The 14,213-nt window shown below is 38.5% G+C and overlaps 1 protein-coding gene across 2 annotated transcripts in view; it reads right to left on the bottom strand.

The window, feature by feature from the left end:
- Positions 1-14,213, bottom strand: part of GTF2F2 (general transcription factor IIF subunit 2) — a 167,753-nt gene that overhangs the window by 43,257 nt on the left and 110,283 nt on the right. The gene's annotated exons all lie outside the window — the stretch shown is intronic.

Here is a 14,213-nt window from a genome sequence, read left to right as displayed (position 1 = left end):
TTTCCTCTTGTCACCCAGGCTGGAGTACAACGGTGCGATCTCAGCTCACTGCAACCTCTGCATCCCAGGTTCAAGCGATTCTCCTGCTTCAGCCTCCTGAGTAGCTGGGATTACAGGCGCCCACCACCATGCCTGACTAATTTTTGTATTTTTGGTAGAGACAGGGTTTCGCCATGTTGGCCAGGCTGGTCTCAAACTCCTGACCTCAGGTGATCCAACCACCTTGGCCTCCCAAAGTGCTGGGATTGCAGGTGTGAGCCACTCTGCCCGGCCAGTAATTATAATTTTCTGTGAAATCACTTAACAAACATTGCTAACTAATTCAATTTTTAAAATGAGCAATTCTCCCATACCAAACCAAACCAACAGAAAACCCTTTCAAAACCAAAAAAACATACACTAGCTATACCAGGCCACTAGTTGGCTGTCCTGATCTATATATATCTATATTCCAGGGGTTTTTTGTTTTAAAAAAGCAGCAACAAAGAGTTATTACTAGAAGCAGCAAAGTCATGACACAAGTGGGAAATAACCACTGGCATCAAGACTACAGTCTTATGAAAGGAAAAGCAATTCCCTTCCCTTCCATCCCCATGCTCCCATCCTAAGGTGAATCCATGAGTTGGCTGATGGGCTCTCCTAGATTGTTCTTAGGAGAGTGCATGGCAGTTGGTGTTCAGGCTAAGAACTAAAAAAAAAAAAAAAAAAAAAATCCCTCTACATAATACAGAAATTGGATCATTTTTGGTATATAAAACTAGCATCTTCATAAGATTCAACCTAATAGCTCCCTCTTAGTGAAAGACTTAATACTGAGTTGAATTCTTCTATATGAGAATATAATTCAAATCCCTAATTAAGTCCCGGCAGAATTGTGACATGCCCATGACCATAAAGCTTGTAAGGGGCAGAGTGGGGGAAAAAATTCAAGATTCCTTGTTTTGTGTTCATCACCTGTATCATAATTGCATCTTAGATATAATGAAGCAATGCAGGCATATTTTAAAGCTTATTAAATATATACTATCCCAATTTAAAATATTTATAGCTATTTAAGAAAATATATAATGTCCACACTATGTCCATTATATGCCATAAAAATATGGCAGCTTACAGTTTTGGGTAATTTCTTATACATCTGATTCAAATGTGTTCCGAAAGCGCCTATGCCCAGTGAGGGAATGATGATTCACACTGGACTTGGTTTTCTCCAAGATTTCTGTTAGAAACAACAAGCACCCACAAGTTTTTGGTATGTGTTGAGTAAGGTCAAATAGATGACAGACTAATGGAGTCTTTTTGTGCCTGTCTTGTTTTATTTTTTTAAATTACTGCCCAACTTCTGTTTTTCAAAGCAACACTGTAAGACTGTCAATCCACTGCCTAACTATCACTTCTTTAGGAAGAGTATATCACCAGCATTCCAGAGAGTCACTATATTACCTCTGTTAGCTAGACAACACAAGATTTCCACTAAACAGTCCAAAATATAAATATCTTAACTTACGATCAGAACATTTCTACTATCTTACGTAGTTTCCTTATCTCTTAGATTCTTTCCTTTTGAAATCTCTTTATCTGGAACTTGAAGGTATGTTCAGGGGATACTTTTACCTTAAGCAGTGGCATTACTTCTAACTCACCAGCACTCTGGTTGCAAGCAAGCACACAGATGCCCAAACTGGGGAGGGGCCAGGGAGGCAGGCAGCTCACCTAACAACTGCTTCTCATGAATCTGTGAGCAACAAGATACCTAAGACTGTACTGCCTGGAGATTTTGTCCAAATAATTATACATTTTGGTTACTTTCAATTTATTCACTGCAATATATATTTTTCTTTTCCTTTTTTTTTTTTGAGATGGAATTTTGCTCTTATTGCCCAGACTGGAGTGCAATGGCGCCATCTCAGCTCACCGCAACCTTTGCCTCCCAGGTTCAAGAGATTCTCCTGCCTCAGCCTCCCAAATAGCTGAGATTACAGGCATGCGCCACCACACCCGGCTAATTTTGTATTTTTAGTAGAGACGAGGTTTCTCCATGTTGGTCAGGCTGGTCTCGAACTCCCAACCTCAGGTGATCCGCCTGCCTCGGCCTTCCAAAGTGCTGGGATTACAGGCGTGAGCCACTGCACCCGACTATTTTTTTTTTCTTTACTTCAAGTCAGGCATGATGTGTCATGCTACTTTATGAAAGTAAACTGCTTTTCATCTCAAAAGTTCGGATTCCAAAATAAATGTGTGTGTGACAGGGAAGAGGAACAAGGGAGTGGGAAGAGGGAGGGGAGGCATAAGGGACAGCATGTGATAGAAGAAACTTACTGCTAATGCTTTTCCTGTTAATCAGGCACTCTAGACACTATTTTAGTACAGGCATAAAGCAGAAATATATGAGGGGAAAAAACGTTGAGCTGATCAGGGACCATTTATTACTCCTCAATACATGACCAAGTGGCTATTCTTTCCATGATAGAAATAAAATCACCTTAAACTCCAATGGATGATGAATGAGAAAATACTTGAGTTTCATTCTTTAAAAACTTTTCAGGCCAGGCGTGGTGGCTCATGCCTGTAATCCTAGCAGTTTGGGAGGCTGAGGTGAGTGGATTACCTGAGGTTGGGAGTTTAAGACCAGCCCGGCCAACATGGTGAAACCTCTTCTCTACTAAATATGCAAAAAATTAGCCGAGTGCAGCGGTGTGCACCTGTAATCCCAGCTACTCTGGACGCTGAGGCAGGCGAATGGCTTGTACCTGGGAAGCAGAGGTTGCGGTGAGCTGAGATCACGCCACTGCACTCCAGCCTGGGCTACAGAGTAAGACTTCATCTCAAAAACAAACAGACAAACAAACAAACAAACAGAAACCTTTTCAAACTCCAACTCCAAATAAAGTGCCTAAATAATTTGATATGGTTCCCAGGAGTGGGGATGAAAGCTTTTCTATCAGAAGAACCAGTAATGTTTATAACTCAATATTAAAGAGAGCAAAAATGAAGTATCTTTTGTTTTTGATCCATGCTAGTAACTTTGCATTAAAAATCACAGACTAAAGCAAATTCATGGCATACAGAATAGCCTTAAATAATACTTAGAGTAAAAGAATGTACCATGGTATGGCAGGTCTGAAACCAAGCTCTGATTTTAAGTTACAGGTCCATCCCTAGGTGTGACCTTGGTCAAGTTATTCAACTTCTTTAGTCCTTTGGTGCTCTCATGGAAAACAATGAGAATTATAACAGAAATAAGTGAGATAACCTTTATAAAACACTTAGTAAATGGCCTGTCCCATAGTATGTATTCAGTATATTTTAGCTATTATGGTACATCTTATTATCACTCCAGTACCCATATTGAACAGAAATGTATGGGAGTTATTTGAATAAGCACAACTTTTAATATTTATTTAGTTTACATATTGGATTTTAGAATCAAGACTTGTAAAATCTGTGTTCATCCTTTATGTATTCTGATGGGGGATATTTAGCTATATTAGATCAGAAAGCACTTTATCTCTTCTGATGTTTTCAAAGATCAAAAAAATTTCTTCCTAAATGTCATTCAGCTGCAGGTAAAACATGCAATGTTCATGGAAGTGCTAATTATAATCAATTATAATTTAACCACAGCACCGAAAAACATAAAAATACGGCAGTTTACAGCTTTGGGTAATTTCTTATATATCTGATTCAAAGAATTCACTGATCTTTAGGTATAATACTTTTTAGATTTAATGTTTTAGGGTACTCAAATCAATTCGTCATATGACTTTCAACCAGTAGTGAATAGAATGTCTGAGTTTAACAAAAGTAGAAAAAAATCATTTCATTGGAACATCTCCTGAAATTATACAGATTACTCATGATAACCATTTTTTTAACTAGTCTCAAAAATTATTTTTCTCAATATTCCTCGTCATATTAAAATATGACTCAAGAAGGTTATATAATTTTCTTCACAGGAGACAGGGTCACTTTCAGACAAACTGCATAGTGGGTGCAAATGAATAAAAAGTTAACTGTTTTATTCCTCTTCTGCTCTTTATCATATCACAATTATCTATTTTACTTAGATTAGTATCCCCATTTTTCACTTCCTCGACCTTTTTGGTTGATTTTCTATACAGCTCTAGATTATTTCATATGCATTATTTTTACCTCAACAGTCAAATAGGCTAATGCTTTTAGGGAACACTAAACAGTAACACTTAGGCACCTTTCCTCCCATAATTCCAAAAGATTAGATTTTTATACTCCACACTTATCTACACCGAGCCTCATAAACTTGTGTGTGTGTGTGGCGGGGGGTGAGGAATCAATTTAGAGAGCACTTAGCAATCTTCTTGACACCATCATTTCACTATACACAACTCAGGAGATTTCACTATCCATTTCTTCTCCCAGATTATTTTCATAAATAGAAAGTCAGTTATGTCTAAGTACAAATTCTAGGGCCTCCTACTGCTTAAACTCTCCCATTTAGATAAGTAAGTCATTTCTGCCTTTTGGTTCCTTGCCAACTCCCCATCTACAAGAGTCCACAGAGTCCCATGATGGTATGTATGACTCAGAGGAATGAACAGTTTAGGGGAACTGCAGGCCATAGACAGTGGGCCAGTCCAGTGTGATGTATTTGGGACTGCCAAGCCCTTGAATATTCTCAAGTCACATCATATACATTTTGATTAGAAATACTTGGGAAATGAATTCTTTCTCTAGAAAACAATTAAATGCATCTAGATAGTGGCATCAGGCACAAGACTACTACAGTAAGACCTCCTTTCAGTCCCTCTTTTCTATTTTTGTAATTGGTTTTTGTACTTTTTGTGGTAAATAGTAAAGACTTACAGCAAAGGTTAATACAGAAAATAAAGTATCTGGCCACGTGCGGTGGCTCATCCCTGTAATCCCAGCACTTTGGGAGGCTGAGGGGGGCCGATCACCTGAGGTCAGGAGTTCAAGACCAGCACGGTCAACATGGTGAAACCCCGTCTCTACTAAAAATAAAAAATAAATAAATAAAAATAAAAGCCAGGTGTGGTAGTGGGTGCCTGTAATCCTGGCTACTCGGGAGGCTGAGGCAGGAGAATCACTTGAACCCGGGAGGCGGAGATTGCAATGAGCTGAGATCACGCCACTGCACTGCAGCCTGGGCAACAGAGCGGGACTCTATCTCAGGAAAAAAAAAAAAAAAAAGGAAAGAAAGCATATGGACATAATTTCAAATTTTACTTCATCAAATCTCCATTTTAATTTGCTAATTTCATTAGCATTTCAAACTACTAATCAAACATTAGAAACAAAAAAAAAGATAAGTGCCTCCCACTACATATGTCCTTAAGAAGTCAGAAGAAAACTCAAGCCTATCCTGTGCCAAAATGATGAACTATAATGCATTACTTGTCAGAAAACGTTAACAGCTCTTCCTTTTCATAAAGAATTGAAATGTATTCATTAAGGATGAAGTTTGGTTTTGAGAATTTAGTCTCACAAATATTAATTTTTAAATAAAATTGTTTAAAAATTAAAAGAGAAACTGCTGGAAATTACCGGTAATATAATAAAATTAATTCAGTTTCATAACAGAAACACTAATATTTATAAGTTTACCATATTGACAAAGTGTTGACAATAATTACTACTGTAAGATTTTCTGTTTTCACAATGTTGTCAGTTCATGTTATTAGCCTTCTCAATAAACATTCAACTATGACCACCTTTTTTTTTTTTTTTTTTTTTTTTTGAGTTTCCCGCTCTTGTTGCCCAGGCTGGAGTGCAATGGCACAATCTTGGCTCACTGCAAGCTCTGCCTCCTGGGTTCAAGCGATTCTCCCACCTCAGCCTCCCGAATAGCTGGGATTACAGGCATGCGCCACCATGCCCGGCTAACTTTGTATTTTTAGTAGAGACGGGGTTGCTCCATGTTGGTCAGGCTGGTCTCAAACTCCCAACCTCAGGTGATTCGCCTGCCTTGGCCTCCCAAAGTGCTGGAATTACAGGCATGAGCCACCGCACCTGGCATGACCACCTTTTTGTAAGCTGCCCAAAGTGCATATTTACTAACTGATATATAGGTTTCTGGTCTGGTATAGTCTGATGAGGAATTATGCAACTCTGACATTAAGTTACCTGGCCAACATGCAAGTTTTTCTTTTATATTGAACCCATGGATAGATTAAGAACTTAATAATCATTTTATAACTTTAATAAAATAAATATTTTTGTTATTAGTAGGAAAAAGGCATTATAAAAATGTTTAAGCCAGTTTTTTTCCTAAATATACAAAATATCTGATTCCATTCAAACAGATTTTGTTAAAAAGCTAGTCTTAGTACAAAAGCAATTAAACTTAGCATACAGGAAAAAGATTTGTGAACAAGATGCTTGTGAAAATAGTTGATGATTTACAAATCTAGACTCTATATTATTTTATGTGCACTGCTAGCTCTATTTACAAACAGCTTTATGTCTCAGTCACTTATTTTATATCCTATAAAAACTACAAAATGCAAGGGATATCAGACTATTCTTCATATAGCTCTGGCTAGTCACAGAATGACTATTATTATAGGACCAAAACAAATGTATAAAAATGTTTTCTGCATCATCAACATGCATGGATGGTAAAAATTATAATACAGGCTATTAAAGCCATAATGCATGTTCAAGAAGTGATGGACAAAATCTGTTTTATTTTTTTAAGCTGTTAATATGATGATCTGCGTTGCTTATGGCCATCTTTGCAAATGTTGCTTTGGTAGACATCTTTATAGTGGGAGACGATGAGGTTGATTCACCAGTAGGAAAACATAAACTCCTATATTATTTTTTTCCAACTGTGGCAATGGTTTTGTTTTTCATTTTTGTTTTTGAGACAGAGACGCGCTCTGTTGCCCAGGCTGGAGTGCAGTGGCATGATCTTGGTTCACTGCAACCTCGGCCTCCTGGGCTCAAGTGATCCTCCCACCTCAGCCTCTTGAGTAGCTGGGACTACAGGTGCACACCATCACACCCAGCTGACTTTTCTATATTTTGTAGAGATGGGGTTTGCCATGTTGCCCAGGCTGGCCTCAAACTCCCAGACTCAAGGGATCCTCCTGCCTTGGCCTCCCAAAGTGCTGGGATTATAGGTGTGGGCCACCATATCCAGCTAGCAATTGTTTTATAATAAGTTGTATTCTCCTGTTTCCTCTATGACTGGCTAAAAGTTCATTCACAGTGTTGCTAGCTGAGGCAAGGGCAAAATCTGTGTCCATGGAACAGTCTACAGTGATATGCTCAATTGGCAACCGAACCTACAGCCTTGGTTTCCTAGTAATATCCATTCAACAACTGAGTTAGGTAGGAACAAATGAAACATACATATCTGAATGAACACGTGCCCATGTTTCTTCCGGTTAATTATGAAATTAAGAAGGATTTGAGCCTGCTGTGTTTTTATACAGATCAAAATGAGAATACAGATGACTAAACGGAAGTGGACTTCTATGGATTTAATTCATTCTTATTTTAAATTGTTTTTTTTATATTGCAGAGATGGGGTCTCACGATGCTGCCCAGGCTAGAATGCAGTGGCTTTTCGCAGGCACAATCATAGCATATTACTGCCTCAAACTTCTGGGCTCAAGCCTCGGCATCCCCAGTAGCTGAGAATACAGGCATGTACCACTGTACTCAGCTTTGTGGATTTAATGCATATACAAGGTAGAGCTTAAAATATGGAGTACGTTTCATAAAAGCAATTTAGATATAAAACGAACTTGGTAGTTTAAAGTGAGCCTTTACAAATTTTGTAACAGATGGTCAAGTGATCATCTTTACATCATTTAAGATTAGATCAGATTCTTGAAACTGTAAACACTATAACCATGAACAGGCTATACTAACTTCTCCAAACAATGTCTACCAAAGAAAATGTATTTTCTGCAAAGTACACACTTACACTATGTGAAATCTGAAGGAGATACATTTAAAAAGTAAAAATATATTTATGTAACTGTTAGTTTCAGTAATGACTAAAGGAACTTATGGTGGGTGGGTAGAAGGGAATGAGGTAATGCAGTTCAAGAAGGCTGACCTAACAGAAATTATGGAATAAAGACTGGAAAAATTACTATAATGAGAAGTATTTTTCTTCATTTCTTTCTTTTTTTTCTGAGACAGGGTCTTGCTCGTCACCCAGGCTGGAGTGCAGTGGCGTGATCATAGGTCACTGTAGCCTCAACCTCCTGGACTCAAGCGATCCTCCTGCCTCAGCCTCCTGAGTAGCTGGGACTATAGGTACATGCCACCACACTCAGCTAATTTAAAAAAATTTTTATTTTTAGTGGAGACAAGATCTCACTGTGTTACCCAGGCTGGTCTTGAATTCCTGGGCTCAAGTGATCCTCCTGCCTCAGCCTCCCAAAGTGCTGAGATTATAGGCATAAGCAATCATGCCCAGCCAAGAAGTATTTTCAATTTTCACATTATACTAAAAACTGAAGTCTTAAAACCAGAATTATTTATTTAAAGCTGGTTAAGAAATCTCAACTTCTAACCCTCTGATCATCAACTTCTTTAACTCCTAAAAATGTTTAGGTTAGAAATTCAATAAGCTGCTTATGATGATGGAGGCCATGTTTCTCCAGCCAGCTACTCTGATATATGTAAGTATGAATCATTTTTTTCAAATTAAAATTTCTGTAATCCTATGACTATGTGATAAGTGCCAATGGAATACAATGGTGGGATCAAATAACTTCTATTCAGCAAATTTAAAAATACTATTCTGCAAAATTCCTGTTGCCTCTGAGTAGAAATCAGAATTATTAGCTGCATATCATGTCAAACTGCAGGAAGCTACCCAGGCATACACTAACCGAGACAATGTTGCTATGGTGACTAAGTAAATATAGCAAATGGCTACTTCATTAGTGACTCCATGAAACTTTAAATGCTAGAAAAATAGATGGGAAATACCTGGCAGTATGTGGCTACCAATGTGAGCTGGGATTCAGAGAAAAATTCTTAAAAGAAGGTAGTTTTTAATATGCTGTTTGAAAATTAAGAAGAAGGATTCTTGTGCTAACTAGAGCCAAATCAAGCCAGGAAAAAAAATGAGAGAAAGAGTAGTCACCCTTTCAAGGAAAAGACCTTCATTTACGACCAGCTGTGGTGCTGATACTGATATTAAAGAGTGAAAGCCATTGGGAGTATCATTTAGGACTGCAAAACAGGAAAGGAGGACTCCCTATTGATTCATTGCTCTGTGGACGTGGTTTCAGGCCATATGGTCTCTCTCTCTCCATTGAGAGGATGAATAGAAGTGAGAGAATTTCTGTACATATTTCAACTTTGAATAATTTAACTTTAAATTCAAGAATGAAAATAGGCCGGCACAGTGGCTCATGCCTGTAATCCCAGCACTCTGGGAGACCGAGGTGGGCAGATCATGAGGTCAGGAGTTCAAGACCAGCCTGGCCAATATGGTGAAACCCCATCACTACTAAAAATACAAAAATTAGCTGGGCGTGGTGGCATACGCCTGTAGTCCCAGCTACTCGGGAGGCTGAGGGAGAAGAATTGCTTGAACCTGGGAGGCAGAGGTTGCAGTAAGCCAAGATTGTGCCACTGCACTCCAGCCTGGGTGACAGAGCGAGACTCCGTCTCAAAATAAATAAATAAATAATAAATAAAAAAATAAATAAAAAGAAGAATAAGAATGAAAATTAAAAAATAAAAGCTGGATATGAACTTCTGTGATACAATGACAAACAATTAATACTAGAATTGAACCTGAGGAAGTTAAATTATCTAGCATTCTACATACTTCTACTCCAATCTTATAAAAAACAAAAGCTGCAAAAAAACCCCACAAAAGCTGCAAACTAAAAAAAACCCAAACTTAAACACTTCTGTCTTATCCTTATGAATTTACATTGTCACTAAGAACTTTTAGCTGACACCGTGTAGGAATTAACAAAAGATATTCTTACATTTTAGTAGATGGTAGTGGTATTGTGACCTTTTGATGTTACAATGCCACATAAATAAAAACCCTAGTTCAAAGTAAAGTTATAATTACATGACATGTAGCTAGTTATATATAACATATCACTGTAAACAATTTTATCTCAAAATGGACAATATATAAGCAGTACTAGTTTTAGTTAGACTTTTCATAAAACTACCAGACTATTTTAAAAAAAGACTGGCAATATACTCAACTTTCTGACTTGTAGTAAATACAAGACAATGCTATGGTTGTTTTTGTCCTTGCTTTTATATGTGTAAACCTTGAGACGAAAAGCCATGCTTACCAAGTACCTCAATGTATCCTCCCATATTTCTCCTACTAAAGTCCTTGTAATCCTGTCCACTTTACCCCAGTAACTTGTGCACACCACCACACAAAAGATTCTCCTCCAACCACCCTTTCCAGTACTTTCCAGTACACCCTCTGCCTTTCCAGTACTTTGTATCTGAATGGCTTTCTCATCAGCAGTGCTTAAGACATACCAATTAGTACTGGAGTTACCTCTCCTACCATCCTTTTTGTTAATTTTTTTTTTTTTATTTTGAGATGGAGTCTTGCTCTGTTGCCCTGGCTGGAGTGCAGTGGCGCGATCTTGGCTCACTGTAACCTCTGCCTCATGGGTTTAAACGATTCTCCTTCCTCAGCCTCCAGAGTAGCTGGGATTACAGGTGTGTGCCACCACGTCCGGCTAATTTTTCTATTTTTAGTAGAGATAAGGTTTCACCATGTTGGCCAGGCTGGTCTCAAACTCCTGACCTCAAGCGATCTGCCCACCTTGGCCTCCCAAAGTGCTGGGATTACAGGTATGAGTCACCGCGCCAGGCCTCTCCTACCATACTTAAGCACCCTAACCACACATAGGTTGCCATTATTAAACTTTTACTCTATTTTTTTATGTATTCTACTTTCCTTGTTAAACTGAAAGTATGGGGGTAGGGGAGAGGAGAAAAGAGGAGGGTGTGACCTGTACCTATTAGTCCTTCTAAGTGTTCTGAATATTTCTCAAATAAAATGTAAGAGATGACAAAATACATCCTTACATCACTACATTTTTTCTTCTGGCCAGGTTTCCTTTCTGTCGACAGCTCTCTAACATCTGGCCTTCACCATCTTTCCTACCTCTTTTCTTTTCCTACCTTTTTTCTTCACACTGGATTCTTCACAACCTCTCTAATTTCTATTAAATATTAATACATATTTATACTATCTTCTCATGAGCCTCCTTCTATTCCCAAAAAAAGCCTCTAATTTCAAACCAATATCACATTTCTACCATCTCCCAACAGCTTAAAGAGATAAGTATAATCACAGTGTGTAGGAAGAGCTGCCATGGAGAGACAAGTGAAGCACATGGGAAGAGGGGGCAGCTGCCTGGAGGAGGATAGGGAGGCTTTTCCGGAGGTGATGGCCTTGCTAGGAATTTGCTGTACAAAGAAGGCGGTGGTGGGAGGTGGGGGGAAGTAAGGGGCAAAAAAAGGGTGGTAAATTTCAGGAAGGGTGTGCAATCCACAGAAGCTCAAGAAGAGACAGTGAGAGAGAAAAAGAGGGAGCGAGGGGAGTGGAGGGGAAGGGAAGAGCCAGGTGTGGTGGCTCATTCCTGTAATCCCGGCACTTCGGGAGGCCGAGGTGGGCAGATCACCTGAGGTCAGGAGTTCAAGACCAGCCTGGCCAACATGATGAAACCCTGTCTCTACTAAAAACTACAAAAATTAGCCGGATGTGGTGGCAGGCACCTGTAATCTCAGCTACTCGAGAGGCTGAGGCAGGGTTCATTTAAAAATGAGGATTGGTTGGGTGTGGTGGCTCATGCCTGTAATCCCAACACTTCAGGAGGCCATGATGGGCAGATCACCTGAGGCTGGAAGTTCGAGACCAACCTGACCAACATGGAGAAACCCTGTCTCTACTAAAAATACAAAATTAGCTGGGCGTGGTGGCGCATGCCTGTAATCCCAGCTACTTGGGAGGATGAGGCAGGAGAATTGCTTGAACCCGGGAGGCGGAGGTTGCGGTGAGACGAGATCATGCCGTTGCACTCCAGCCTGGGCAACAAGAGCGAAACTCCGTCTCAAAAAAAAAAAAAAAAAAGATTAACTCTGGCAGCAATAAGGAGAATGAGGCGAGATAAGCAGAGACTAGTGTTTAGGGAGAACAATACCCAAGGGATGAGGAGAAGCTGCTCAGTGCCCGTCGGTTAAAGGGAAGAACGGTGTGTGAGCATGGTAAGCGGACAAATGCCACTGATCTCAAGAGGTTTCTGGAGGCCTAATGTAAGTCTGGCCCAATGTCAGGTACTGCTCGAGAAATGAAAAGGAAAAAGCTACAACCTACTGGAGGGGTGGGCAAGACAGACTAGCAACCAAATGAAAGAGCTTCTGGAACGTCAAAGGATTCTTCATGGGTAATTCCTAGGATTTGTCACCTTGTTTTCTAGCCTTCAGTCCCCCTTCTTTGTATGGCAAACTCATCCCTTGGGCCATCACCTCCCCAGAAAAATTTTCCCTTATTCCCTGGGCATTTGTGCCATTTCCCCATGCACTTTACTCATCTCTCTACTGCAGAGGACTCAGGATTCCCACAGCCTCCTAAAAAGTGAGCACCAGCATGGTGTTAAAGAAGGAAAAATAACCCAATATGTCATTTAATTACATTCCATTTAATACATTCAGAATGTCTGTCACCTATCAGGGACTATGTTAACTACTGATCTATATTCCTTTTAAAATACATTAGTAAAAACTTTTAAAGAATTCTTCAATGAAAGCAAATAAAGGCAAGACTATCACAGAGAAAGCCTAACTCAAGCAAAAGTTTTGCGATATTTGTTTTTTAAAAAAGTTTTGAGGTATAAGTGACATATAAGCTGTAGATAAAGGGTACAATTTGATGTTTTCACATATGTATATGTCTGTGAAATCATTTGCTATTCTTAGAAAAACTGTCCAGCCTTATAACCTAGGTTCTTCAATGCTGAATTTTGCTCTCCCTGTGGATAAACTGAAGCAGAATATATAAGTTACTATCTATCTCTGATCAATAACCTGGAAACTGTATCTTACATTTTTAATTGAATATGAAAATATGTATCTATATAAAACTCAATATGCTCTTCTAAATTTCATATGCTAATAAATACTTTTAAAATGTCAACATACTTTTGCAGGCAATATAATTATATACCTTAAAGAGAAAGAAAAAATTGAAAAATGAAGTAATACAAATATACAAAAATAACTTTCCTATAATCCAGCTATATAATATTTTTTATTTTTGAGACAAGGTCTCACTCTGTTGCCCAGGCTGGAGTGTAGTGGCATGATCACAGCTCACTGCAGCCTTGACCTTCCAGGTTCAAGAGATCTCCCACCTTGGCCTCCTATTTCTCCCCGGTAGCTGGGACTATAGGTGTGCACCACCATGACCAGCTTATTTTTAAATTTTTTGTAGAGACAGGGTCTTACCATGTTGCCCAGGCTTGTATTTTTTAAAGAAAAACATTTACAATAGCAACAAAACTCTAAATACACAACCCTTACCAGAAAAAGGTTCAACCCTCTTAGAAGAAAACTATATACTGCAACAGAAAGATATAAAAGAAGGCGTGAATAGACAGCTGTGTTTTTGAATGGGAAGATTAAATATTCTAAGAAGTGAATTCTTCCCAACTAATTTTATAAATTTAGAGCAAAAAAATTTTACTGGAGATTTTTGAACCTGGGAAAAAAAAGTGTTCTAAAATTTGGACAAGGAAGACCAAACAGGTAAGAAGAATTAAGAAAAACATTTAAACAGAAGAACAATAATGGGGAATATAATATTCTAAGGCATTAAAATATATTAAGCTACAATAATCAAAATAGTATGTCTCTGATATAAGATTGGAATGACAGAATGGAAAAAACTGCTTAGAAACAGACCCTATGATGTATAAGAATGAAACTTTTAAAGTGCCATCTCAAACCTCTGAAGGAAAGGATTATTCAAATAAAGTGCTTATAAGAGAAAAAGGCCCACCCTCTAAGATATGCTGATGGGGAAAGTTACCAAAAAGAAAGTTAAGTTAAGAGGTAGCTACACAAATTACAATCAATAGCGTAAGTTTAGAGCTATAGTTACAACATGATATATAGCCTCAAATTTCCTTTTGGTTAGGTAATACAGTCACATGGTACTGAATTCGTATCACACAAAAGGATACATG

The sequence above is a fragment of the Pan paniscus genome, chromosome 14 (genome assembly GCF_029289425.2).
Source record: "Pan paniscus chromosome 14, NHGRI_mPanPan1-v2.0_pri, whole genome shotgun sequence".
Lineage (NCBI taxonomy): Eukaryota > Metazoa > Chordata > Mammalia > Primates > Hominidae > Pan > Pan paniscus.
The sequence above is the reverse complement of the archived record's forward strand: the minus strand, read 5'-3'. Positions and strand labels throughout refer to the sequence as shown.